The sequence below is a fragment of the Microplitis mediator genome, chromosome 11, assembly GCF_029852145.1.
Source record: "Microplitis mediator isolate UGA2020A chromosome 11, iyMicMedi2.1, whole genome shotgun sequence".
NCBI classification, from domain to species: domain Eukaryota; kingdom Metazoa; phylum Arthropoda; class Insecta; order Hymenoptera; family Braconidae; genus Microplitis; species Microplitis mediator.
In genome coordinates, this window is record NC_079979.1 from 12,132,902 (window position 1) to 12,158,381 (window position 25,480).

Consider the following 25,480-nt stretch of genomic DNA (forward strand, 5'->3'; position numbering starts at 1 on the left):
ATTTTATTCTTAATTTTTTTTTCCCGATTTCCCTATAGTTTCCGAGATATTTAAAAGTTAACTAAGTACTAATTTTTAAATATTTAAATAATCAAAAGCAACACGGGAAACCTGTTCAACTTTTTTGGAAATCCTTTTTTAGTGCGGAATCAAAAAAAAAATCGTCAAAATCGGTCTCCGCCTCGCTTAATCTACTAGGACCGCCATTTAAATCACTTGCCGACTGGACTAATACATATTCGAGCTCGAAAATACTTTTGGATGCCGTTCTTTTAAAAAAAAATAGTTTTTTACCATTTTTCATCCAACGATATCTCTTGAAGAAATTGACCGATTTAGATGGTTGAGGCGGGAATCGACGCTGTTTTTTGAATCCTAGTGCTGATTAGATTTTGGAATTGAGCCATTTCTGAAAAATTCGAAAAAAACTGAAAAAAAATCCAAGGAGCTCGAAAACAGCAGGGAGTCTTAGGGCTGGCCCGCAGGGTCAACTGATAGACAGATTTTTTTAAATTAAAACAAAAAAAAATTTATTTGTTTAGATTTTTGTAATCAAGGAATAGAAAATAGAAAAAGTAAAGAAACAATCAACTATTAATGATATGACGGACTTTTTACGAGTTTTTTCAGATATTTAAAATAGTGCTAAAGAATCTTGATTCAAATTATTCTCAACAGATAATAGGTTAAACTGATAATTTAAATAAATCTATAATTGAGACTTTTGGAGCTCAAATTTATTGAGCTGTAGAATATAAAATTTCCGCGTATATTCGTAGTGTATGGGATTTTTCACCGAATTTTCAAATAACTGTTGTCACTATACTCAATACTTTGATTAGTATAAGTAAATGATTTAAATAATGAGACTTCAAGAGTTCGTAACTATTGAACTGTTCATCATACAGAAGAAGTCATAAAGACAATTTTGTAGAGAATCAAATGTACTACAAAATTACTCTTCAACTTTTTTTTTCTACAACCAACAGTTTAGTTTCCAGATGTAAAAACAACGAATTTTCGTAAAATTCGCATATTCTAACGTCAATAATAGACGAAATATTGAGTGCACCGATTTGATTCTTTGCACTTATTTGTAGACAATTTATTGCTTAAGCAGGTTCACTGATTAATAATGTCAAAAAAAAAATCTTCACGGTTTGCAGCCATAAATAATGTTACAAAATAGTTTTTCCATGTTATTCAAATGGGAAAACTTTGGGATTGATGATGGACCTCTTAAAATTGAAATTAAGGGCTGAAATTTTAACTGAATTTTTTTTTAGGGCTGACAAACAAATTTTTCGTGGGAGAGTGAAAAACAAAATTACCGATTTTTTTTGGCACACCCTAATATATATATATATATGTATGTGTTATGTCCGACTCCGAAATCTTTTTCAAAATTCATGCTGAACATCCCGAGGAATGTTCAAATTTACAATAAAACAAAATAAAATCGATCATCATCGCTTTTATATCGCAGTTAAAGAATAAATATATACATCTATATATTTGAAAATTATATAAGAAAAAAATAGAGAAATTATCATTGCTAAAAATAAATCATAGCGCAAACGCAAATTAATACATCGGTAAAAGTGAATAAAAATTTCGCATCGCGAGAGAAAATTAAAAGTTGATAAAAGTTAACAGTGTTATTGGTTGTGAGTGAATAGCTCCGAGTTCAATTATTATCTTGAGTGATATTATATCGAGTTTACTACCCTCGCAGATTTGAATCACGGTGGAAACACGGCGGGCTTGTTCCATTTTACCACTGTGATTACGCGGTGTATCCACCGTGATTACACGGTGGCTTGACCACCGTGTATACACAGTGTTTCCACTGTGATTACGCGGTGGATACACCGTGGAAACACGGTGGTGGAATAGCACAAAGCCACCGTGGAATCACGGTGGATACACCGCGTAATCACAGTGGGAACACCGTGTATACCCGGTGGTGAAATGGAACAAACCCACCGTGTAACCACAGTGGATCCACGATGTTTACACTTTCACGGTGTTCCCACCGTGATTCAAATCTGCGAGGGATACTATTATAGAAATAGAAAAATAAAGCAATACATGTTTAAATAAAGAAAATATCATCGTTTAAAAGAGTATCAACTCTATTTCCTATAAGGAATATTAAAGAAGTATTATTCTCATAAATATAAAATTAAAAACATAGAAAACCAAAAATCTTAGTGTATATTAAAAGTGTAGTAAATGTTCAAAAATAAAGATACGATCCTTTAAAGAGTATCATCTCTATTTTCTATCAAGAAACATAAAGGAATTTTATCTTTACTAAAGATTAAAAGTTTAAAGGTGAAATAAAAAGAAAATCAAAGTGAAAACGAATTTTTGTGAATAGCAACTAGTTACAGCAAAACAATGAGTTCTCACAAATAGTATTTTCGCACTAAATCACCAGTGATCCAATAATCGTAAATAATCAACGAAAATAATAAGAAATGATCACAACTAATAATTACCCAAATATAAATATTTACCGCCGATAATAATTGATCACTTACAGTGATAGTAAATATGTAACGCAAATATAAGAAATCACTGATGATATATAAATAATTGTAAATTAGTTAACTCAAAATAATAAAAAATAATTGCAAATAATACGTACACCCATACAGGAAGCCCCAGAGTTGAACGACGGGGCCATGCCTGGGACATTATTGGGAAGCCCATCTTGGCAAACCTATACTTTTCCATGCCCGGGCCATAACTGGGTAATTATTCTTTGCCATTCCAATGATTACCCAGGCTTGGGCCAAGACTGATAACCTACCCTTGGCCAAGCCTAGAGTCACCCTAACTTGGGCCAAGTTTGCGTAACCTAACCATGGCCGTTGAATGGTAACCCTAACATGGGCCAAGACTGAATAACCTAGCCTTGGCCAAGCCTAGAGTCACCCTAACTTGGGCCTATTTTGCGTAACCTAACCATGGCCGTTGAATGGTAACCCTAACATGGACCAAGACTGAATGACCTAGCCTTGGCCGTTGAGTGGTAAACCTAACACGGGCTTAGACTGAATAACCCATTTTTTATGAAAAGTCATTTTATAATATTTTCTTACATCCAGGTAATTTGTGTTGATTAGATTTGCCAGGAGAAAAAAAATGTATATAATTAAATAAAAAATAAAACTATATGTAAATTATTATGCATATCGGCCGAGAAAAAAAAAACTCACGTTCGTTCAGTACTCGAATCACGGACCTCGTGAGGGCCAGCCCACTGCACCCCATGCAGGAGCTGCCAGAGTTAAACGAAGGGGCCCTCCTTGGCTCAGCACTGGGGAACCTAGCTTTGGCACGTCTATATTGGCCCATTCTTGGGTCAAGAATAGTTACTCAATCATGGCCATTCCAATCATTTCCCGAACCTGGGTCAAGACTAGGTTCCCCTGCCTTGATCATTCAATGGCAAGCCAGATTTGGGCCAAGGTAGGATTGTCCAAGTTCGGCTACACCTATAGTTCCCCATCGTTGGGCCAGAATTGGTTAACCCACGTTTTTTATTAATTATTCAATTAACTCATTATTATGGTTTTTTAAATCAATAATTATTTATTTTTGAATTAAAATAAGTTTTAATTGATAAATATTATAATATTGCGATTAAAATTATTTACAACTAATAATTGAAATATTTTTTAGTTCGTTGTTATTTGCAATCAACAACCGTAATTTTATAATTTTAGTTATAAAAATTAATTTAAGTAAGAAATGACTCATAAATTTTTATAATAAATGTTATTTTTAATATTGGTGGTAGAGCAAGACAATTCGGCTGGGTTCTTGATAAATAATCAATTAAATTTAATAAATTTTATTTTTAAAAATTATGTAATTATAATAAAAATAATACGAAATTATTATTTTTTTTCTTAATCGAAAATATTTATTTAATTGCTCTTTACATTTCATAAAACCAAGTGGTTGTAGTAAAATGAATAAGTACAACATATAAAAGTTTCAGTTCAACATTAGTAGGTTCGTCCAGTAGCTACCGTTCAAACCTAGCGATTAGAAGGACGGCAGTTCGCGCCCAGAGCCCAGCAGAATTTTCACCGAGTTTTTTTACGTCATTTGCCTCTCTTAAATAGTTTAAACGTCAATGATCACACAAACTCTATTAGAATAATAATAAAATTTTTTTAAAATTAAATTTATTTGTTTTGTCGATGCATGGGCCAAGTATGGCAAGCAAGCATGGGCCAGGTCTGGCAAACAAGCATGGCTCAGATCTGGCCACCACGCATGGGCCAGCCTTGGCAATGATGCCTGGGCCAATGGTAACAACCAAGCCTGGCACCCTGTTATCATCCCAGACTTTTGCCAAAGCTGGGCCAAAGCGGGTTTACAAGCATGGGCCAGAGATCGACAGCAATGCGCCAAGCGTGGCCCATATCTGGCCCCGTCGTATTTTCTTGTATGGGCATACAGGTAGATATTTACCGCAAGATAATAAACAAACACAATTAATATTATCTCAATAAATCATAAATGTTCACATATATTTACCGCTGGGACACACAAGTACGCAAGTATTTATATACGCTGAATTTCACTACAAGTATTGCTCTCTCTCTCTCACTCACACGTGTGAGATATACAAATGGCCACCAACGCGGGAACAAATTACACGCCAATGTATAAAGCACACAGGTACTTACAGTCATCGTTGTAATATAAAATGCGTTCAAGTTCCATTGGTATATTACTCAATCAGCAACGATTAATACACAAAACCCAAAGATACAATTTTCATTGCCAAATGGCGTCTCAATAAAAATTATTTACTGTAACAAGCACACACCCTGCTCTTACAACAGATTATACACATCTGACCACGGCAGCACGTGTTTCTTACGCCGGCACTTCGGCCGACGCCATTTTATGATCTCTCTCATTCTGACCAATGGAGGAATATACCTGTCGCATGTTAATTTTTCCCAACACACCAACATAATTCATTAATTATTTTCGGGAAATTTGACCCATTCCCGACATTATATGGCCATCCGCACATCTCAGAATCAATGATTAACATGATTTACAGATAAATCTAGCATTGATTCATTCATAATAATAGTAAATTTATTTAAAATAAATAAATTTACCGATACCAACTGTTGCGTTGACGTGCATGCGTCAACCAACCAAAATAATAATAAGCATATAAATAAATACGCAATTATTTATCCCAGCGTCTATAAAATCCATTCATATGTTTATAAAAATCCGTAAATATTACTGATTGCGCCGCAATTTACATCTAATAAACCAAACAGATAATAATGATACAGTAATTAAAATAAAATAATACATAAAATAATAATAATAATAATAATAATAATACTAATGTTTAAGACGTGTGAGCAGCGTGTGCTGCCCTCCGTTGCCCCTCCCGACCTAATGCGAAGATGCCGCGATATTTAAATATCGTGACAATAGAAAATAAAAAATCATGCCGCTGGGCTAAAGGCTTCAAGTCCAATAGCGGCTTGGCTCATCAAAAAATTCGGTTTCCCATGTAAATAACACGGGAAATTTGTTTTTTAATTTTGAGTATTTCTAACTTGTGAAAAAATCAATAGATCAAATTGACTAATACATATTTTTGTAGGAAATTAAACCCTCTGCAAAAAAGGTCTCGTATCATTTTTCGATCAATCCATCTGTTCTAAAGTTATTAGAGCTCGAAGTCAAGTTATAGTAAATTTCGAGACCTTTTTACTTTCCCGGCAAAACTATCAGACTTATAATAAAATGTTATAGGGTCTTTTTTGTTGAAAATTTAATTCTCTACAAATTATTATCACTAAAGTTTTTTCAAATTCCGCAATGTTTTCTAGTTATTTTCATTGCAATGTCGAACTCTTGAAATCGATCAGGATACTACTTTTTTAAGAGCTTGAAATTAAAATGAAAATAACTAGAAAACAATGCGGAATTATAAAAAATTTTACTAAAAAAATTTGTAGGAAATAAAATTGTCTACAAAAAAGATTCTATGATATTTTGTGATAAGTCTAATAGTTTTGCCGGACAGGTAAATAGATCTCGAAATTGACTATAACTTAACTTCGAGCTCTAATAACTTTAGAACAGATGGATCGATCGAAAAATGACACGAGACCTTTTTTGTAGAGCGTTTAATTTTCTACAAAAGTATGTATTAGTCAATTCGATCTATTGATTTTTTCACAAGTTAGAAATACTCAAAGTTAAAAAAAAAATTTCCCGTGTTACTTAAATGGGAAATCGAATTTTTTGATGAGCTAAGCCGCTATTGGACTTAAACCCTTTAGCCCAGCGGCATAATTTTTATTTTCTATATACTACCAGATTTTCTAGTATAGCCGTAAAAAAAAATCTGTCTATCGGTTGACCCTGCGGGCCAGCCCCCAAACTTCCCGCTGTTTTCAAGCTCCTTGAGCTCAAGGAGCTAGAAAACATTGTTGTGAATACATTTTCGAGCTCTTCGAGTCCGAAAATACTTTTGTATACCATTGTTTTCGAAAAAACCGTTTTTTACCATTTCTTTCTCCCGCGATAACTCTCAAGCGAATTATCCGATTGAGATGGCTAAAGCGGCAATCGACGCGTTTTATCAAGTTCTAGAGCTGATTAGATTTTGAAGTTGATCGTATAAGTCGTTTCTTAAAAATCACTAAAAAACTAAAAAAAAAAAAATTTTTTTTTTCGTAATTCGCCAATATTATCGACTCTACTTGATCAAATGATCCGAAATTTTCAGAAAAGTTGATGGCCAATAAGCTCTTTCGATTGCCGCCTCAACCATCCAAATCGGTTCATTAGTTAAAAAGTTATAGACCGGTCACACACATACATACACACACACACACACACACACACACACACACACACACACACACACACACACACACACACACACACATACACACACACACACACGTACATACATACACACATACATACATACATACATACATACAGACACTCGGACATCATTCTGAAAATAGTCAGAATAGCTTCCTAGGTCCTCAAAACGTCGACATCTGATGAAATTCCGATTTTCGCAAATCGGGGGGAAAACAATAACTTCCCAATTTTTCGAAAATCGTCGATTTTCTTAGCGGGAAGTTCAAAAAAACGTAGCCTTAATATGACGCACCCTAATATATATATTAGACTGGGCCAAAAAAATCGATTATTTTTTTTTTTCGATAGCGTGAAAATATTCCTGATGACAAAAAAAAATTATTGTGCAAGTTTGAGCCCTTAATATTGATATTAAGAGGTGTATCGTTACGATTTTTAGTTATTTGACAGAAATTTTAATTTTTTTCCCAAAACTCGAAAATCACCTATCTGAAAAATTTGAGTAATGTATATTTTTGAAGGAAATTGAATTCCCTACAAAAAATCTTTCCTAGTAAATTGACGTAAAACGAGCCGTTTCTTTGTAACCGTGCCTTCAACATTGATTTGTTTTTTAAATTGTTTGTTTCTATTTTGGATTATTGTAACTACTAGAAATATTAAAATTTTTTCCTAGTCAAGATACATATTTTTGGAGGAAATTTAATGTTCTACAAAAAAGGTGTCTTAACATTTTTCGCTAAATTCACTCCTTCGAAAGTTTTTTAGGTTATTAAAGTCGTTTTGACTCAACTTCAACCTTGAATTATGTTCAGTCACGAGCTTGATTAAGTTTAAAAGCTTCGTGCATTTCTGCTAGTCCGGGAGCTGCCGAACTCACTACTAACTTCAAGTTCAGAATAGTGCCAAGTCACTCGCTATATGGGCCCGACACTTGTAATTTCTTGCTCATGACCGTGTCAAGACGGCATGATAACCCGCTACCAGCCGGCCAATCAGAAAAATTGGCAGCTAACTATTTCCCGTTGGCGCACTTTTAAGCCGATGGGAAAATTCGCTGGGACAGCCATGCTATCCACGTCACCTCCAAGCGGGAACAAAGGAAGACGCCGTCGTTTCATCATTCATTCGACAAATTGATTTGTTCTATACAACTTTGTGCTCAGAAAACCGCTCTGCTATATATATTATCTTCTTGTGTGATATAATACTAAACACTACCCCAAATTATCCTCAATATTTAGTCAGTATATTAAGGCTGCTATTTATTGAGCATAAATAAATTGTCATTCGCGCGTAATTAATAAGTGAATTAATTTTCGTGAATCTAACCGATATCGACCACGTGTCGATTTATTATACGCGGGTCTGTTTATTAGTGTTGCATTCGCTCTCAAGTATAACCTCTCATTTTACAAATTATTTTCAAAGGAGTGAATTTAGCAAAAAATGTTAAGAGACCTTTTTTGTAGAGCATTAAATTTCCTTCAAGAATGTGTATCTTGACTAAAAAAAATTTTAATATTTCTAGTAGTTACAATAATCCTAAATGGTAACAAACAATTTAAAAAACAAATCAATGTTTAAGACACGGTTACGAGGAAACGACTCGTTTTACGTCAATTTACTAAGAGAGATTTTTTCTAGGGAATTCAATTTTCGTTAAGAATATATATTGCTCAAATTTTTCAGATAGATGATTTACGAGTTTTGGGTAAAAAATGAAATATATGTCAAAAAACTAAAAGTCGTAACGATACACCTCTTAATATCGATATTAAGGGCTCAAACTTGCACGATAATTTTCTTTCGTCATCAGGAATAATATTTTTACAGTATCGAAAAAAAAAAAAATAGTCGATTTTTTTGGCCAAATGTAATATATATATATATATATATATATATATATATATTGTACCATTTAAATATATATATTGTAACATGATGAAAATTCGGCATCGACCCGTGGTTCAAGAATTATTTGAATATAATAAATATAGTGACATCTATGAGAAAAATTTCGACTTCGACCGAAAAATCGATCCAACGCATGGATTGAAACCAGAGATCCGGAATAGACTCCATACTGAACGGCCGCGTTTTTGTATTTGAACAATTCGACTCCGACCAAGCGAACAATTTCGATTCCGGCTTTTAAGATCAATCTGCGTTTGACCAACGAACAATTAACCGACAGAGAAATAATTTCGACCGACAGTAACCGCCTCATTGTGAACAAGTGAACAAGCCGAAGCCTCGGCGCGAAAACTGAACGAAGTGTACGAGTGAATTTGTTAATGAACAAGTGATACGCGTTCGTGTAATAATTACAAATCAATTAATTAATTACGCGCAATAATTATATGATAGTGAAAAATAACGCGTTACCGAAATAAAATATTATTTCTATTTTATTTTATTTCATCGAGCAATTCTGAGAATTACGGATTATCCGTGTCTCATTCACAACAGCAGTCTTGTCGCCTCGCTGTGTAAGAATACTCTGAAGCCACTCGTCAAGTATTTCGTCGATACTTACGCTGTATGTGTGTCTCCAGACAATAAAATAAGTTAATATTTTTTCATTTCATCAACCGACTGTTTTGTTTTTTTTTCGAGTAATGAACTGACTTAGTGTTTTCGATCAAGTACGATTTCTACGAGCAATATCTTTTGTTTATATCGAGTCAAGCCGACAACGGCTATTTATATTTCTGTAAACCGATTATTTGTGTGTGTTACCGATCAATTATTATGTTTATTTACTATACGACTAATTATTTTGTTTAATTTTGATCAATCGTTTATCGTAATCTTGAATGCCTGACCTTTTCCCGATCCGCCACCCTAAGCTGCTTTGTGTTGATAATTGTTATTTGGTGATTATAAAATCACCTGGCGCCCAACTATAAGTATTTTGAACAAGTTCGCCAAAATCGTAAATGTATTCGGACTTCACTCCGGTAGATTCCCGGTGGTGAAAAGCCCGTTACAATATATAGGAGAGGGAGGGGCAAAACGGGGTTCTTAAGGAAATACCAAGTTTTCGAGGACTGAATTACGCTAAATCTTTCTTAACTTCCCGCTAAGAAAATCGATGATTTTCAAAAATTTCGGAATTATTGAAAAGTCAAAAAAATAACATTTTATATTGTTTTTTCCGGATAAATCATAATGTAATGTACTAAAATGTGTCTGAAATCATACAAACTTTTATTCTTTATGGTCTTTTTTTATCATCACATATTGTATTTTAACTTGTTCTTTAGTTTAAATCATATTATCAATGAAAAAAAAATTGAAAAAACACAGGTCGTAATATTTTTCTCGGATATTTCATATATTATTGATCTGAAGTGAGTCATAAATTATTTAAATTTTGATTTCGATCACTGTCAGTGATTTTTACCTCCATACGTTTATTTTATTGAAAATAATCGGGAATTACAATATAAAAACCGTTCTTCATAAATGATTTTCGATTCTTAAAATTTCAAACTTTAGCACAGACCGTAACTTGTTACAGCTTGAAAAACTCATAATAGTTATTGGCGTAACTAGTAGGGTAAGTGATTCATAATGTGTCAGCGCGATGCGTTTAGCACGAGTCGCAAGTGCGCAGGCACGAGCGAAGCGAGTGCATACTGCGTACCGAAGACGAGTGCTAAACACATCGCGGGTGACGGATTATGGCTTACCCTACATGTTGCGCCCATAATTTTATTCAACTCATATGCGCTATTCACGTTTTATTAATTGCCTAAAAAGCTAAGTCTCAATAGCTGTTTAGTGACATGGTGAAAAAAACATTCGGCATCACAATCTTGGCTATTCAATGGGTAACAACAGGGAATTGTAATTACCCAATATTTAGTAAGAGCTCGAAAGATAGTTACGTTTATTTTCATTACGTCACAATGGCCGGGATAGTAGATATCTTTCTTGCGTTTTGACAAATAATTTTTCACCAGTCGGTAAACGGCCATTTAGGGTTCGCATTTTAGGCATGATAAAACGTGAATAGCACGCATGAGTTGAATAAAAAAAACAATTGCATGCTATAGGATTTTCGAGTTTGAAGAGCTCGAATATATAATCACACTAATATTTTTGAGCTCCTTGAGATCGAAAACAGCGGGATGTTTTGGGGCTGGCCTGCAGGGCCAATCGACGCCCGGATTTTTTTAATGATATTCAAATTAAATAGAAAAAATTGTCAGTTACCGTGAAAAAAAAAATTTTTTTCATTTTTGCGGGCAAAATGGGGTACTTCCCAAAAAAGGTAAAAAAAAAAAATTTCTGGTTTTTAAATGAATTTGATTAAATTTAATTTTTAACTTCCCGCTGAGAAAATCGACGATTTTCGAAAATTTGGGAAGTTATTGGTTTCACCCCGATTTTCAAAAATCGGCTTTTCATCATATGTCAACATTTAAAGGTGCGAAGATGCTATTCAAACATTTTCAGAGCGATGTCTGTATGGGTGTATGTGTATGTGTGTGTGTGTGTGTGTGTGTGTGTGTGTGTGTGTGTGTGTGTGTGTGTGTGTGTGTGTGTGTGTGTGTGTGTGTATGCGTGTGTGCGTGTGTGTGCGTGTGGATGTAAACCTCTCATATCTTTTTAATGAATGAACCGATTTCGATGGTTCTCGCGGCATTCGAAAGATTCCTTCTGAACTTAGATTTTCAGAAAATTTTCGATCAATTAGTCGAATAGACTGTGTGATATTTAAGAAATAAGAAAAAAAAAATAATTTTTTTTTTTCGTTTTTTTTTGATATTTTGAAAACTGTCGGATCGATCGATTCCAAAATCTAATCAGCTCTAGAACTCGATAAAAGCTTTCGATTACCACCTTAATCGTCTCAATGGGATAATCTGTTCGAAAGATATCGTTGACGAAAGAATGAAAAAAAATCCTTTTTTTTTTCGTTTTTCGTGAATATTTCGGAAACTATCGAATCGATCAATTCCAAAACCTAATCAGCTGTAGAACTCGATAAAAGCATTTGATTGCTGCCAAGAACGTCTCAATCAGATAATCCATTCGAGAGAAATAGTCAACGGAATAATAAATGTAAAATCTATATCTGCTTTTTTCATTGAATAACATCATAATGACTGAATAATATTACTCAAAACTTATATGTTCCTCTTTATGTTAGTCATTGAAAGTGACTGCTTAAAAATTGTCATGTTCGCTTGTATGACGATTCACACGATATACACGGAAAAAAATTAATCGTGAATGCAACATGATGCAGTCTTGGTAAATAAACATGATGAAATCATGTTGCATTCACATGATTTGTCATGTTTCGGCTACATGATAATCATGTTGCGGCAACATGAGAAAATCATGTGGCATTCACATGATAATCATGTTTCGGCTACATGATAATCATGTTGCGGTAACATGAGAAAATCATGTTGCATTCACATGATCTGTCATGTTTCGGCTACATGATAATCATGTTGCTGCCACATATTGTCATGTAGCCAAAACATGACAAATCACGTTGCATTCACATGATTTTCTCATGTTACCGCAACATGACTATCATGTAACCGAAACATGACAAATCATGTGAATTTAACATGATTTCATCATGATCATTTACCAAAACTGCATCATGTTGCATTCACGATTAATTTTTTTCCGTGTAGATACAACGTATAACATAAATACTTATTTTTGAGCTAATTATTGAACATAATTGTGAATCAATGTATAAAAAACGCTCATTCATTAATTGAATTGGATTCTAAATTTTTAAACTTTAACTTAGAACGTAACCCTTTTGAGCTTGAAAAGCTTATAAAAAAGGGAAACAAAGGTATTTTCGAGCTAGAAAAGCTCGAAAATGAATTTATACTAATGTTTTCGAGGGCCAACTGATGCTCAGATTTTTTTATAAGTAATTAACATGAAAAAAAATTACATTTTACATGATTATTTGATACTAAGAAAGAAAAAAGAATTTTAATAGTTTTTATCATAAAATAAGAGTCATTAATATGTTACAACTGACAATCGATTTTTGAAAAAGTTTAACGAGAAAAATTCAAAATAATGTTCAATTATATTTCCAAAGTAATTTTGGAATGTTTAAAAAAAATCTTAAAAACAAAATTTTTTTCTTATAAAATTATTGGGGTACCCTGTTTTGCCTACTCTACCTCGTTTCGCCCCCCCCTTCCCCTATATTATACACAGTCTCATAAATTATAAAATGTAATTGCTTTTATTAACTGTATGATATCTAAATTACCAAATTTGTTGCAATAAATTTGGTCTCTTGCATAAAAAGTTACCAACTTTTATGAGTTGAGAAATACACTGGTCACAGAAATTAAGGGATAGAAAAAAAATCCGAAATTTTTAGGTGATTTTCAACATGCTGTAACTCGGTGAAAAATGGTCGTATAAAAAATCTAAAAAAAGCAAATTGTAGCCTCAAGTTTCTAGTTTTCAGATCTGGACCTCAAAATTTTTTATCACGTACGGTTCCGGAGTAATCATAAGAAAACCAACAAAAAAAAAAATTTCAAAATTTTTGCTGGTCTTTCAATACCTCTATGGGCGACAATAAATTTTTTTGAATAATTCGACTGTCTGACTTTTCTCGGAAATTTTATGCCCTTTAATTTGGTGGCCTTAAAAAGTCTCTACGACGATTTGGCGCCGAGTTATCATTGATCAAAGCAAAAAAGTCCATTTTGGCTTTGATAATCAATAACTCCGGATGTATTGGTCGTACAGAGAATGGAAGCAGGGTTTTGAAAACTGGAAAACATTCTCTATAAGGCAAAATTAGTGGCATTTGATAGAAAAATTTTTTTTTAAGCGATATTGTTTGGTAAAAAACAGGTCAAAATTCACAAATTTAAGGATATATGGAAATCTTGCTATAACTTTGGATATTACGGATGAACAAAGGATATCTTCGACTTTTTTTCAACCTTAAAGTGTCCTGAAAAAACCCTGAAAATTTCAAATCGCTGCGATTTTTCTTCCTTAGTGCCCCGAAGCTTTAAATTTATCGATTTTGTCAAAAATCACCATAATTGGTAGTTTCTCGGTTTTTGTTCATTTTTTCGATTTGAAAATGTTTTTTTTACCGATAATCTTCATTTCTTCGACCAAAAAGATCGATTATCGAAAAGAATTGAAAAAAAAAAAATTTTGAAAAAAAATTTTTTTTTTTTCAAAATTTTTTTTTTCAAAAATTTTTTTTTTTAAAATTTTTTTTTTTTGTTGTATCTGCAATGATTTATCATTGTCAAAAAAAATTCCTAAAATTTTTTTTACTGCCGGTATTAGAGTTACCCAAAGCGTATGTTTGTTAAGTTGACATTTAAAGCAGATGCAGTTACAGCGGTAAAAAAAATTTTAGGAATTTTTTCTGACAATGATAAATCATTGCAGATACAACAAAAAAAAAAATTTGAAAAAAAAAATTTTTGAAAAAAAAAATTTTGAAAAAAAAAAAATTTTTTTTCAAAATTTTTTTTTTTTCAATTCTTTTCGATAATCGATCTTTTTGATCGAAGAAATGAAGATTATCGGTAAAAAAAAACATTTTCAAATCGAAAAAATGAACAAAAACCGAGAAACTACCAATTATGGTGATTTTTGACAAAATCGATAAATTTAAAGCTTCGGGGCACTAAGGAAGAAAAATCGCAGCGATTTGAAATTTTCAGGGTTTTTTCAGGACACTTTGAGGTTGAAAAAAAGTCGAAGATATCCTTTGTTCATCCATAATATCCAAAGTTATAGCAAGATTTCCAAATATCCTTAAATTTGTGAATTTTGACCTGTTTTTTACCAAACAATATCGCTGAAAAAAAAATTTTTCTATCAAATGCCACTAATTTTGCCTTATAGAGAATGTTTTCCAGTTTTCAAAACCCTGCTTCCATTCTCTGTACGACCAATACATCCGGAGTTATTGATTATCAAAGCCAAAATGGACTTTTTTGCTTTGATCAATGATAACTCGGCGCCAAATCGTCGTAGAGACTTTTTAAGGCCACCAAATTAAAGGGCATAAAATTTCCGAGAAAAGTCAGACAGTCGGATTATTCAAAAAAATTTATTGTCGCCCATAGAAGTATTGAAAGACCAGCAAAAATTTTGAAAATTTTTTTTTCGTTGGTTTTCTTATGATTACTCCGGAACCGTACATGATAAAAAATTTTGAGGTCCAGATCTGAAAACTAGAAACTTGAGGCTACAATTTGCTTTTTTTAGATTTTTTATACGACCATTTTTCACCGAGTTACAGCATGTTGAAAATCACCTAAAAATTTCGGATTTTTTTTCTATCCCTTAATTTCTGTGACCAGTGTATATCGTAAGTCCTTTAGTTTAATCAATAAACTATCTTCTGTTAGTATTATCGGTTTTATGGAAGCTCAGAGAAAAATTTTATATAAATCACTATATAAAATTATGTATGAGTTTCGGTCATCTATTATTATATATAATTATACAATTGATCATAATTATATAAAATTATACATAATTACATATGGGCAAAACTCATAGATAATTGTATAGAGAGATTAATATATATTTTTATATAATTATATATAATTTTTTCTTTCCGGGTTGTTACATGGTAATAAGGTCAATATCGTACATCATAATGACGTAATTTTTAAATTATACATTTATGTAGCAAAGTCACGGTTATACGTAATATGGATGTCACTTGTAAATCATCTTTTTACATCAGTGGTAAGTCAGTATTTTACGCAGCAATGATGTAATTTTCGAGTCATAGTTTTTTTTATCATCTATTTATTAAAATAAAACAATCATAGAATAAATTGACAAAAATGTGTAAATAACAACTAAAGATCAAACATTTTTGGGGCCAAAGTAATCGATAGATTCGATAATAGATTATTCAGACGTTTCAGATTAAATCTTTAGCTTAAAGAAATTAGCTTTTTTAAATGATTTACCGAAAATATCATTCAGGATGACAAAGAAAATGTTACAACAGGTTGAAATCTTTGAATATTAAGATTATAAAGGTTAGTATCACAATTGGTCGATCGATTAAATTTCATACGATTTTGTGAAATTATTCAATGTTTCGCAAAATTTTATATAAGATTTTGTAAATTTCACATCACAACAAAAAATTACGAAATTTGGTGAAACTTTATAAAATTTTATATAATTATCATCGAGTCCGACAAATAGTGATTTTATACAATTTTATATAAATTCATGAAGTTTTTTAAAATTTTGTAAAAGTCCATCACACAAACTTATGAACTCTGTCTTTTCCAGCATTTCACTCTAAATACATCAATTAAGTACTGGGCATGAACTTTCGTGCTGTGGACCAGTGAGCAACATTCAGGACTTTCAGCTAAGAGGAACTGAGTTCGCACCCAGCAGACGCCCAGGATTTTTTCATCATACAATGTTATCAAATCTTGTTTCTAAATCTGTAATGCGTTCGCGCGGTAATAATCAAATAAAAAATTCGGTACTTCAATTATTTATTTATTTTTTCAAAAATATTTTTTTATCATTCATGCAATATAAGTGCTATCTTAGCGCACACTCTTTTATTCGCCAAATAGCTGTTTGCCGGTTCAACTGTTTCCACGACATTTGTGTGCGTTATACGATAATCTGCGTGCGACAAGAAAATTTAAGTACGACAAGTAAACTTGTCGCACGCAAATTCACGTCTCGTCGCATGCAGATTATCGTTTAACCCACAACAATGTCGCGGCAACAGTTGAATCAGTAAAAAGCTACTTGGGGAAGAAAACAGCGAACACTAAAATAGTACTCATGTCGCATTAATAATACAAAAAAGTATGTTCAATTCGTGCGATGTTGTCGATACCCACAGGAGCAAATGAGCGCACTCACTTCGTTCGTGCGCTTAACTCTTGTGCCCTGATTAAAAAAATCGATTTAAAGGGATTTGCAATGTTAAATGCTCATAAGAAGAGAGATTCAAAAATATTCAAGGTATTCAAAAGTATTAAAAAATATAGAAAAAATTTTTTTTTGAATCCCTTTAAATCGATTTTTTTAATCAGGGTGAGCAATCGACAACTCACCGCACTAGTTGTACAATATACTATTTCCGGATCGATAATTTTGACATCACCCATATGTTATATTGACGTCATAAAATGACACACAAACATCTCATTGACGCGATGTTCACGTGACTAGTTTGACATCATAATCTTACGTAAAAAAGTGCGAAATAATGAGTCAAACCTGACTCATATCTTATGTAAATGACGACATAGCGTAACGTCACTCTGACGTCAAATTTACGTCAATGTGTTTACTGGGATTTTCCACGGATGCGTACGCGAAACAGTATATTACAGGCCGAAGGAGGAAAGTATGACATTTGAATCTGCATTTGTAAGTATTTACTGAGTCGAAAGCGATTAGTCCAAACAGGCGAATTGGAATATCCTGCTTTTTTACGTAGTACGTATACTATTATTAAAAATAGCGCCATCTGCAAGTTTTAATTTTCGCATCTGCGTTGAGAATAGCGCGAGCGTTAGTTTTCTGCACACCTCAAACGCTAAAGCGCTGAGGATGCTTTATTGGCGCTCGATTTTTTTCGGGTACCTCACTCACTTTCAATCATCTCTACACTTCTTAAAATACATTAAAATAGGTTAAAACTTAAACTTCAAAAAATTGAATGAGAAAAAACTTTTTGTTTCTTGGTTAAAAAGTAGTGTCCCACTTTGCTTAACTTCTATGAAAAATTTTATGAAAAATATAATATGGTACTTCATTTCACCCCACTCCCCTACATAGAAATACTTAATAATTTTTTTCCAAATTTTTTTATTAAAAAAAATAAAACAAAACGTACTACGTGATTTTATCTGTTATAACCAAATTCTATTTTAACCATATATACTTCAATTTTTGTAAAATCATCATTGAACTTTCGGTCCCAGTATAATCAAAAGAAGTATGTGCACAACGAGAAAAAAGTAGATAATTCCAACCCGAGTGAAAATTGTCCCACGAACCGAGAGCAAAGGTGACAAAAACGCGGGTTAAGATGACACTTTCTTTCCTTAGGCTGCAATATACTATTATTGTCATTTTGGTCAAATCCATTTTGACTAACAACTTTTGATGAAATTTTTTACATGAGTATGAGTTAAGCTTTTAAAAACTTAAGCTAACGTATTGCAACTCAGCAAGCTGACCCATAGGGCTGGCTATCATCTCAAGTTTTTAACCGTGATCCTGTATTTCAAATTGTACCTTTTGAATATAGTCGAAAATAAAGTGTCCATTGATTATGTTCTTCGGGTATTAATTTGACATCCTTCCATGAATTAGGTGCTCGATTAGTAAAGGGATTACAAGTATAAATCATTGGTGTTAATTTTGAATCGAAGCACAAAAAGTATGAATTAATTAAATCTACTGATGATGTTATTTTAAAAATATTTATAGCATCAATGCAACTATTATTTGAGTGACTTATTACGAAAAGTGTATTCATGATACTCCAGTATTTAGATTGTTTATAGCTTGATAATATTTGTTCAAATTGTTCGAATGATGTTATTGTCATGATGAATGAATCAAACCTTTCATTACTTAATTTGCGAATTCTTGAATTTTTGCTTGTTTTTACAAAGCTTTCAATCTTTAATAATACTGATAACGATTGTAATTTATTTAGAGGTTGAATAAAGTGCTCATTTGAATCATCATGTGTGATTATAGACTTGTAAGCTGTGTTGCACGATTTGAGAATTTCAACCTTAAAAAAAAAATAGCTAAGTTTTTTTCCTGTATTGAAATTAATTATCAATAATAACAATAATAACAATAATAATAAAAATGACAGTAATAATAATAATAATAATAATAATTTAAATATAGTGGAAACCTAAACATGCAAACATGCAAATAACCTTCTCAATAAGACAATTTATAGATAAATTGAGAAAAATATCGATAGCCCGAACTAGGAATCGAACCCAGACCAATTCGGTATCGCGCCGAGTGCTCTACCAGTTAAGCTATCCGGTCCTAGACTATATTCCGTTCAATTTGATCTATAACTTATTGAGCCACACCGTCCATCGTACGGTAATACACCATTTAAATATAGTGGAAACCTAAACATGCAAACATGCAAATAACCTTCTCCATAAGACAATTTAAAGATAAATTGAGAATAATATAGATAGCCCGAATTGGAAATCGAACCCAGACCAATTCGGTATTGCACCGAGTGCTCTACCAGTTAAGCTATCTGGTCCTATACTATATTCCGTTCAATTTGATCTATATCTTATTGAGCCACACCGTCCATCGTACGGTCTACAGAGCTTGGAGTGTCTACATGATCGTTTGGTTTTGGGTTTAACATACGAAGTTGTCAATTTCACAGCAGATGAGGAAGACTTCCTTATGCAAATTGTTCATAGTCATGAGAATCTGCAAAAGGGAACGTTCTTATATAAGGCAGCAAGGTACGCGGCAAAATCCCTCGGTCTCGGAAGAGTAAACCCTTTTATTAAACTCCCTAAGGAGGAATTTAAGAGTGTCGTCAGGAATGCTGAGCAGCGAACATTGCTCAGTACAGACATGGACAAGTACATGCACAGCGTGTTCTTTAAACACGTGCGTGTTCATGGCTTGTCCACACAGCTGACGTTTTCCTCCTTTAAGTCAGCCGGCTCGATGTCCGCGAGCCCCCATTTTTGGCGATCCCCCATCTATCGAGCGAGTAGAAGCTTTCTGGTCCGAGTTGTATGGTGATCAACCGAACGTGAATCGTGACACTCCAGCTCTCAACGACTTCGAGACATTTTGTCGCCACCATCGAAACGACAATGCTGGTGAAGAGAGCCCTGAAGTCAGCGTGGAAGAAGTTCATTTGGCTCTGAATAATGGTAAGAACTGGGCTGCTCCGGGTCCGGATGGTATTAACTTATTTTGGTGGAAGAAACTATCTTCTACCCATAGTCATGTGGCCCGGATATTTACAGCGTTTATCAGAGGCAACGAACCTATTCCGTGCTGGCTTGTAGGAGGGCGAACCGTGCTCATCCCTAAGAAAGGTGACTTGTCTGACCCAAAGAACTACAGGCCTATCACCTGTTTGAATGCAGTTTATAATATTTTCACAAAAATCTTGAATAATCGCATTCTACAGGAGATAGATCCTGTATGGCAGCAGATATACGAACAACGTGGCAGTAAAAGAGGCCTGTCAGGTTGCAAAGAGAATCTGTTCGTAGATCGTTGTGTCATTCAAGACGCGGTCTACTATCAGCGCAACCTGTCAATGGCCTGGATTGACTACCGTAAGGCATTTGATTCAACATCTCATGAGCTCATTCTTTTTTTGCTCAAATGCCTTGGGGTCAATCGCGATACAGTGGGATGCATACAGCATACGATGCAACTTTGGCGAACACGGTTCCACATTTCATGTGGCAACGAAACACGTGTGACCGAAGTTGTACAGTACAACCGAGGTGTCTTCCAGGGAGATTCCCTGAGCCCTTTGCTGTTTTGTATTTCACTGCTGCCGATATCTGTAGTGCAACGCCGTACCTGTGGATATTCAGTGGGCCCACCAACTGATCGGAAGTATTCGATCACCCTCTTACTCTACATGGATGATCTGAAGGTATATGCTCCTGATGAGGAACACCTTCAGACAGCCTTGAATATCGTAGGGGAGTATGCACGTAATGTCGGCATGGCTTTCGGGTTGGACAAGTGCGCGGTCGTTAATCTGGTGAAGGGTATGTGCTCTAATTTGCGCAAAGATATCGAGTTAGTAGATGGGAGCGTCATTGACCATCTTGACGTCGGAGATTCGTACAAATATCTAGGGATTGACGGGAGTCCTATGCAGGACGTCTCGAAAATCAAAACGACTCTCTGCAGCGAGTATGGGCGGAGACTCCGGCAAATCTGGTCATCAGAACTTTCCGGAAAAAACAAAGTCTCTGCAACGAAAATGCTTGCTGTCCCAGTACTTCTCTACTCTTTCGGTTTCCTTAAATGGACCCGAAAAGAGTTTAGAGATCTCGATATCAAGACACGCAAAGTCATTAATATGAATCGGAGCATGCACCCTAAATCTTCAGTCACCAGATTATACCTTTTCCGGCAAATTGGAGGGAGAGGTCTACAGAGCTTCGAGTGTCTACATGATCATTTGGTTTTGGGTCTAACATACGATGTTTTTAATTTCACAGCAGATGAAGATTACTTTTTTATGAAAATTGTTCATATTCATGAGAATAGGCATAAGGGAGCGTTTTTACATATGGCAGTGATGTACGCGGCAAAATTCCTCGGTATCGTAAGAGTAAATCCTCTTATTGAACTCCCTAAAGAGGAATTTAAGACGGTCGTCAGGAATGCTGAGCAGCGAATATTTCTCAGTACACTCATGGACAAGTCCATGCACAGCGTGTTCTTTAAACACGTGCGTGTTCATGGCTTGTCCACACAGCTGACGTTTTCCTCCTTTAAGTCAGCTGGCTCGATGTCCGCGACTGAAGGGTAATTTTTGCGTGCCAAGATAGTGTAATCAACACTCCCAAATACCGTGCTTAGGTGCTTCAGATGCAGCTACCCGACACTTTGTGTAGGGTGTATAAACAACATTCTGAGACGCTTATGCATCTCTCGTCAGCATGTCCTGTGCTGGCAATAAGTGCATACATTCAGCGTCACAACGCTGCTCTGTGAGTACTCTACTACCACCTTAGACAGACGCACGGTATTGATAAAACACCAGTGCTACCTCATCTGCCAGGAGATATTCCGCAAGATGTTGGAAATGACCGTTGCCGTATTTATTGAAACGTGCCATTTGCAACAACGCGGAAAATCAACCACAACAAACCTGATATCGTTGCTCTTCGATAAAACCACTCATGACATTTATGTCATCGAGTTTTCAGCACCTGCTGAGTATAACATCACAGTTAAAGAGGAGCACAAACAGTGTTGCAAAAATCTTAATGTAAAAAATAATGCAATCCTCATTTTTTTTTTTAATGGTAATGGAGTTTTTATTCATTGCTCATTAAAAAATGAATAAGTAATGTAGAGCAATACATTACTCATTAAAAAGTTAATGGGTAATGCAAACAAATACTTTACTCATTAAATAATAAGTAATGAGTATTGAAGGGCCACACATTATTCTTTAAAAAATAAATGTGTAATGGGAAACATTACACATTAATCAATATAAAAAAGTTTAAGTGTAGATTCATGGACCTCTAGAACTTTTCAGCAGATCAAGATGATCATTATATACCTGAAAATTACACATGTTGTAAAAAATTTGAGAAGTGATTTGTGGAATGAATGCGGAGTGGTTGCTGAGTTGATGATTTTTACATAATTTAACTTCCCTGCAGTGACATATACTCAGGACAGAATTTCTTCAAAATTGTTAATAAAATAAATTCTGCGAAGTGAAATTTTTTGTCAGTTATTATCTGTTTAATTTACACTGCTAAAAAATTCAACTTGATCCACTAGAAGGAATCTTAAACTAAGAAAACCATTTCAAATGAATTATTGTTCTTGAGTCAAGAGAACAAATTCTTGAACCAAGAAAAATTTACTCAGATTTAGAATAATTTCGTGACTTAAGAATTCGTTCTGTTGACTCAAGAACATCAATTCATTTGAAATGGTTTTCTTAGATTAGTTTAGGTTAGATTAAATTCACTTCATATATGCCAAGCCTCCTGGTCAGATGGCAAATTTCCAGAAGTATATAAATAAATAATGATACATTTCTTAGTTTAAGATTTTTCATCAAGAATAAAATTGAATTTTCGAGCAGTGTAGACAGAGGTATATCACATATAGAAAACAATTTGTTTGAATATTCTGTAAATAATTACGATTTTTTTCCACTATCAAATCGTTCTGTTCACATCTTAAATAAGCACAACTATTACCAATTTTTTTTTAATTTCTTATCAATTGGAAATAATTTCTCGTGAAAGATTCAAAAATTTTACACTGATTCGATCAAAAAAATTTTCTCCCGAGTTCTGATTACTTTAAAATCATGAACCTCTTAAAACAAACAAACGTTTGAAAATAAGATTTTTAAAACAATTCCATAACGAATGTTAGAGTAAACTTTCATTGAATAAAGAGTAAGATGAACAATTTTCCGGTTTTGAGATATAGATGAGTATTTAACTCAAAGCTTATTCGAAAGGCTTTCAGTGAGATTTACAGTAACTCGACAATTTATGCTAATCAAAAGTTAGTCCAAGAAAAAGTGGAAAAAGTACAATTTTTTGACATTTTGAAAATTTTCAAATGCTCTTATTTCTATTATAATTCTATATTGTGTATAAATATAACCATACATAAACTTCTAAACCAACTATATTTTCTGAATCAGTTCGATTATCTCAGTTAAGAATCAGAAAATAGTAAATTTTTCAAAATATTCGTCATGGCGACAAATACAATAGTTAGAATTTTTTATTCGAAAACTGTACTCAAAAACGAAAAAAATAGGAGGAAAAAATTGTTATTATTTGGTTTATTTTTAACCAAACTGTCAGCAATAAAAGAAATATCCCGCAGATTTTATTTTAAGTCAGCTTTTGAATAATTTTAAGTCGATTATTATGATACTGGTTATAGCTATTTTTAAAAAACTCCTTCGTCATTAAGCAAAACTCCTTTATAATTAAGCAATGGGGAAACAAGTGCATTACCCATTAATAAATAAAACAATAATGAGCAATGAGGGAGGAGTACATTACTCATTAATAGATAAAATATTAATGGACAAGTTCAAAATACTCATTATAAAATAAAATGAGTATTGTAAGATGGAATACATTACTCATTAAAACAATGTATTGGAAAATTATTTTATTTTTCATTAAAAAAAAATCACTGAGTAATGAACATTGAATTCATTACTCATTACAATAGTAATGAGTAATGAAATTGTAAAGCACTAAAAAAAGTAATGCATTTTTTGCAACTCTGAGCACAAACACCAGATATATCAGGATCTCCTGTTCGAAATTGGCAAACTTCACCAAGGTCAATGTGTCAAACTTGTTGTACTTAGTATTGGCGTCCTAGGAGGGATGAAATAGGCATTAGTGTCTGCACTGGCTAGAATACCACCTTTTTCAGCGCAAGTTGAGTTTCTGGCATCGCGGAAGCAAAAGGCTGTTATCCTCGGATACCTCCGTCTTCTAAGGCAACGAAACTTGGCCTGCTGCGCATGCTGATCATCTTGTTGATGAAGCATCGCAACTAACGATTTCGCGCCCAGGTGAGGCCGCCGGTAGAATAGGACTACCGGGGATAACCCCCTAAGCATTTAACAAAAAAAGAAATAATAATACTAAAAATCACACTGTTGTCGCGACAAGTTATCATTATTTATTTAATTTTTAAGCAACTACTTAAGAATATATTAAAATAATTATTTTCAGATTAAAATGAATGAAAAAACTTGTCGTTATCTAAAAATTCCAAAAAGAAAATTAATATTAATTAAAATATACAGCAATATATATATATATATATATATATTAGACTGTTTCAAATTAAGCGACTATTTTTTTTTTTTTTTTGAAGAACTTTGAAAAATCGAAAGGGTATGTTAAAATATGTTGACAGTTAATATATGAGCTCTTAATATTGATATTTAGAGGTGGCTGTTTATAATTTTCGGTTTTTCATTTAGTAACATGGTAAAAAATACATAACTTCCGAAAAAATCAAGATACAGAAAATTTCACCCCAAACATTTTGTAGCAAATTTACCGACCTACAAAAAAGGTCTTCTATGATTCTTGCATGAATTCAACCATTCACAAGATAACCGACGTCAAAGTTTGATACAATTCGAAGAACTTGTTTTTGCTCGTTCTGAATTTTATACCATGTCGACTAATGCGAATTCAGGAATTCTTAATACAGTTTTTCGTAGAAAATTGAATGCTCTACAAAAAAAGTCTCTTATCATTTTTTGATAAATCCATCTGTTCGAAAGTTATTGGAGCATGAAGTCAAGTTAGAGTAAATTTTGAGATCTTTTTACTTTTCCGGCGAAACTATCGGACTTATTATAAAATATCATAGGATATTTTTTGTAGACAATTTTATTTTCTAGAAATTATCATTTATAAAGTTTTTTGAAATTCTGCATTGTTTTCTAGTTATTTCCGTTTTATTGCCAAGTTCTTAAAATCGATAAGAATTATTTTTTTTTGGTGCTTGGCAATAAAATGGAAATAACTAGAAAACAATGCAGAATTTCAAAAAACTTTATCAATAATAATTTCTAGAAAATAAAATTGTCTACAAAAAATAGTCTATGACATTTTATGATAAGTCCGATAGTTTCGCCGGAAAAGTAAAAAGATCTCAAAATTTACTAACTTGACTTCATGCTCCCATAACTTTCGAACAGATGGATCTATCAAAAAATGATAAGAGACTTTTTTTGTACAGCATTCAATTTCCTACAAAAAAACTGTATTAAGAATTCCTG

General features: G+C 33.3%; 1 protein-coding gene across 22 annotated transcripts in view; it reads right to left on the reverse strand.

The window, feature by feature from the left end:
- LOC130677118 (uncharacterized) overlaps positions 1–25,480 on the reverse strand; it is a 169,328-nt gene that overhangs the window by 42,708 nt on the left and 101,140 nt on the right. The window contains exon 7 of one of the 22 annotated variants that reach the window (XR_008991538.1): positions 395–409. The exons of the other annotated variants lie outside the window; for them this stretch is intronic. The gene's annotated coding sequence lies outside the window, so the exon portion shown is untranslated. Of the gene's footprint in view, positions 1–394; positions 410–25,480 lie in introns of those variants that run through there. 22 annotated transcript variants of the gene reach the window in all.